The sequence below is a fragment of the Sinocyclocheilus anshuiensis genome, unplaced genomic scaffold (genome assembly GCF_001515605.1).
Source record: "Sinocyclocheilus anshuiensis isolate Anshui unplaced genomic scaffold, SAMN03320099.WGS_v1.1 scaffold2200, whole genome shotgun sequence".
Classification (NCBI taxonomy): Eukaryota; Metazoa; Chordata; class Actinopteri; order Cypriniformes; family Cyprinidae; genus Sinocyclocheilus; species Sinocyclocheilus anshuiensis.
In genome coordinates, this window is record NW_015542455.1 from 117,423 (window position 1) to 122,450 (window position 5,028).

At 33.9% G+C, this 5,028-nt stretch overlaps 1 long non-coding RNA gene across 1 annotated transcript; it reads left to right on the plus strand.

Annotated features, from left to right (window-relative positions):
- Positions 1-969: 969 nt before the first annotated feature.
- LOC107693763 (uncharacterized) lies at positions 970-1,744 on the plus strand. Its single transcript, XR_001634786.1, has 3 exons — positions 970-1,248; positions 1,421-1,620; positions 1,706-1,744. It is a non-coding gene; the product is annotated as an uncharacterized LOC107693763 (long non-coding RNA).
- The last annotated feature ends 3,284 nt before the right edge of the window (positions 1,745-5,028 follow it).

The window sequence follows — 5,028 nt, forward strand, 5'->3', positions numbered from 1 at the left end:
ATTGGTTCGTCATCTCATGATGAGTTGTTTCTGTGGCATATTAGTGCCCGTTCATGACAGAAATCCCTACAACAATTTTATTACATTTAAGTTTTTATCATTTAATTACTTTATAAACCAAACAAGAAATGTGAATTCATATACATACTGTCTTCAATATCTGTGATATAACTATCTGACTCTAAAAGGCATAAAGGTGGTCTCTTCAGCCTGGTTGGTCTTTTCTCAGTGATGGAGGAGTCTGATAGTTCAGGACACGAGGTGATTTGAGCTTTTCTCATGAGCTTATGGGCTGTCATGTAGTCAACTAAAGAAATAATTTAAAATAATTAAGAACAATTTTTTTAGATGGCATGAAAGGTACAACAATGTATCATAAAGTATCCACCTTATTTTACCCGTAAGAGCTGTCGTGGCCATTTGTAAATTTAATGAGTCTGGCTTCTGGTCTCGTCCGATTCCAGCTGATTTTTATCTGCACAAATCAGCTTGCTTTGCTGTATAATATTGCAAACTTGTGTTGCTTACCATATAATTTTAAATGTATTGACTTAATTATAAATAGACTGGTTTGTAGCACAAACTGTTTTATCGTTTACTGTACTTTGATATTCTTCTCAATATTTCCGATTCATAAGTCTTTTCTTTGTACTTTTGTAAATTAAATAAAAGACAGAGAATTAACAAACCACAGATTCTCAATTTCATGGCATTTTAAAACACATCCCAACTTTTTCTGATTTGGGGATGCATATATGACTTTATTTCTCCCTTCTGTGGAACACAAATTGAGATTTTTAGAAAAATAATCCACCTCTGTGAGTCTAAATAAAGCAAGTAAATAGGACGGCAAAGTTGATTTGTGAAAAAACACACTAAACAAACGCAACGTTAATCCATATGACCCCAGTGTGTTCTAAAGCAAATTGATAGGCATATGTGAGAAAAATATTATTTTAAATGTGATGCAAGCATAGAGGACTGTGACTTATTGCAAGTGTTTTGCTTCAGGATACATTGATTCATCAACTGGTGTCATATAGATAACCATCATGTTTGTTTTTGAAGCATTTCTGTTCATTAGAAAAAACAAAGTCATGAGTCCTTTTTCATTTTCGAGTGGAGTATCCCTTTAAGTAAATATTCTTTGTATGTGTACTGTATGTGGTTTTTTTGTTTTTGTTATTTTACTTGCTCGGTTTTCAGATGACTTCAATTCAAATGGGCAAAATCATACATCAAATAACAGTAAGTAATATTAATAACTCCATAATATTTATAAGAGGTTTTATATTTTATATAAACCTTTTTGTATAATTTTTTTTATTATAAAATATCAAACCAACAGAAGTTTATTTATTTTTTTTTATATAAAATATCAAACCAACAGAAGTTCTTACAAACTGATATTATATTACAGATTTCCAGTTAAATGTCCTCATGAAACTGGATAAAATAATTGCAAAACAGGAAGAGCATTCTCTTTTGCTTCGGCGGCTACTGCAGACAAGAGAGGAAGACACGGGGCCAGAGAACCCTATCCCATCTATTGGTCAGTTACCTGACTTGCTCTCCTTTGAGGATAAGCTGAGGGTGGACGAAGAGCTCCAAAGAAAAACGGTTAAGAATTTGACATTCTTATTTGCAGCTGAACTTTTCTGTGTGTATGCATAGGATTTGACAATTCTGTTTCAATTAAGTTCAGGTTAAATACCTTTCTACAATTGGAGGACCAAACTATGGATAGACAGAGCGGCGAATCATAAAAAAAAGACTTCCTCAGAAGTCTGGTCAGTTTAGCCTCAAAGGAAAGAAGGGGAAGAGGAGACTTGAAGAACTCTCTGTTTATCGAGTTGTAATAAGTATTAAAAAATCAACAGTATTTGCATTTATTTTATTGTATATTATACAATATATAAGTATTTTCAATTATCTTAGATTTAATATCAAGAAGCATTGCATTATAGTGACAGAATTCTATATGATTGGCAATACAAATGGGATGAATACCTGTTTGTTCAAATGTAAAGTATACTTGTTCTTCTCTAAAAACTTTACTTAAACCATTTAGGGGCAATAATGAAATCACAACCTGGGTCTACTAGCATGGATGCTGAAAGCCAGATTGCAGAGACCCTTAAACATGCACCAGGTCTGGTTAGGAGAAAGGCTAATGTGAGTATTTCGACAATGTATTATATTACTGACAATATGTATGTATAATATATTATACTTTTTTCATGTCCAGCCAACATTTTCACTGGCCCTGTCACAAAAATAAAATAGCTGTTTTTATTGTTTTTGATCCTTGTTATCTTGTATTCTCATAAATAAACGTATATGGCAAAAAGTTTGATACTAGTTAAATATAAGGTAAATATAAGGGAAACAACTGAACAAATTACAAACAATAGCACAAAAAATAAATGGAACAAAGATACTATTAAACTGCTTTAGGTTTGTAGGTGATCAGGTACAGAAATTGAATAACCAAATGTAATAACATTGCATATTCTTCACTGGATAAATTAAATATAGATGAATCATTGTTAAAGCTACAAAAGTTAATCAGTCAAGAGCAATGAGTGTTTTTTTTGTTTTTTGTTTTTGTATACACTGACAGCAGTGAGGTCACTTTAGATGTGCATGCGTCCAATATATTGATACATACGATTTTTCTCAACTTTTGACTTTCAATTATGACATAACTGACTGTTTTCGAGGATACGCTCCAAGACGGGTATTTCATTATTATTGTCCAGCCCTGGTTAAGTACTTTTTTTTTCTTCTTCCCTCAAAGTCTCAAGGCTACAGTTAAGTGCAAATCAATGTTTTTAATATACACTAAATTAATCCAAACTAAAAGCCAAGTGTGAGATTTTTAATATTGCTTTAATGTTCTGTGCAGCTGATATTGACATGACACTAAGTTTGACATTTAATTTTACAGCGATCATTTACCCCACATTTACAAAATGGTTCATTGGACCTCTTCTCATAATTTTAAGTAAGTATTCAGAGACTCAGCCTTATGGGTAGTACAAGTAGCCTAGCATTTCTGTACGTATGACTGGAGCTCAAACCTGGCTTATGTCACCCTACACTTTTCTCACTATCTTTTTCTTTCATATCTGTACTATCCTGTTATAATAAGGACCTAAAATAAAAAAATAACGTACAAAATGTACTTAAGATTTGATAGATGTTTAAAATAACTTTAAAAAGACTGAAAAGACTACGCTAATGTGATGTTTCTGTCAGGAGTCAGGTTTGATCTGTGTCTCTCTTTTCTAACTTTTGCTCTTTTTTTCTATTGGCTGCGCTCAGCTAATGGCGGCTATGTTTCTTCTTTCCTTTCATTTCTCTGCTATAGTGTGCTTTGTTTTGTGTCCTCCTATATTGGTGGCTTGCTATTTGATTTTGCTCCGTCTTGTTCTCAGCCCAGTTTTTCCTGTGCCTGCTGCACATCATTCTCTGTCCCCGGACTGTCTGCCTGGTTTTGACTTGTGCCTGCCGACTGGTTTCTGCGCTTGCCTTTTCCCTCTGGATTTGGTTATCTTTATTGGACTGTTGATGTCTACCGACCTTCTCGTCTGCGCTCCCCTGTCCGCCGTGCTCTCCAGTCCTGAGTCCGCCTCATCGGCCGGTGACCTGCTGATCGTCTCAGCTGCTTTTCTTTTGTTCAGCAAATGTTCTCAAATGCCTTTTTAATATTTATTTATATAGTCTATTATATTTGAGCTAAATATAATTAATATACTCTATATTAACGTGCGTTTTTTTCCCCCCCAAATGTATGTTTTGGTAGGGTAATTATATGTATGCAATGTTTTAATAAAGTTGGATTATATGAACTTGTATGGCATTTTTCCTCTTTAAAGTTTCATAGCAGGGTTTACGTTAAAAAGAACAATGAATAGGGATGTAACGATTCACTCAACTCACGATTCGATTCGATTCACAATTTTATTTTATTTTATTTTATTTTATTTAAGACAAATTATAAATTAAATGTGTCCTTTTATTATTGCTTGGACAAAATGCTGCACATTTCTTTGTGAAATTGAAATATAACACTATAATAATATACTAATATAGCACTTGCATATTACTGCTTTTTTGTTGGTTTTGATTGCTTCTATTGTCCTCAAGTCGCTTTGGACAAAAGTGTCTGCTAAATTACAAAATTTAAATATAATGTGAATGTAAATAACAAAACGAAATTGAAATTTAAAAACAAGTCCCAAATAAAATAAATAAGTAACACAAATAAAATAAATCTCTTCATATAAGCAAACTAAGGCTTTGTCTGTGCTTTTTCCATTTAAAATCAGAGGCAACCACTGCATTTTCAGCAGGTGGTGCTTAAAGCGTTTCCTTGGTTTCCGCTGTAAACAAAGCAGCGCTGCACATATGAACTTTAATATGCATTATACAGAGGCAAGATGAAAAGATAAAATACCATCTAAAGTTTTCTAAAGACAGTAAGTTCCCCTCAGACATGCATTCATATAAACTCCTACCCCTAAATGAATCGCGATTTGTTTAGCATCTCAACCGATTTGAATGGTCACATATTTGAATCGATTTTCAACCGGCTCGCAGTTAATTGTTACATCCCTAACATATTTATCTTGTGTGTGATTATTAAGAGATTCACCACAAAAATAAATGAATAAGACGCAGAGAATATTATACGCAGAGGTTATATTTATAATCTGGCATAAAAATAAATGTGGTTGGAACGTCGTTGCGCAGTTGCTGAATGCGCGCAACAACGTTGCTACAACCCTTTCGCGTCTTACAATTCAACGTTGCTACAACGTTGCGAGCACGTAAACAGCAACGTTGCCACAGTAATGGAACGTGGATGGAAATGGAACGTGGCAGCGACGTTGCCACAACGTAAATGTGTTTGTTGGGCCTGCCTTCCATATCATTACGCTTAACACTGGAAATTAAAGGGGTCATATGATGCGATTTCAAGTTTTCCTTTCTCTTTGGAGTGTTACAAGCTGATTGTGCATA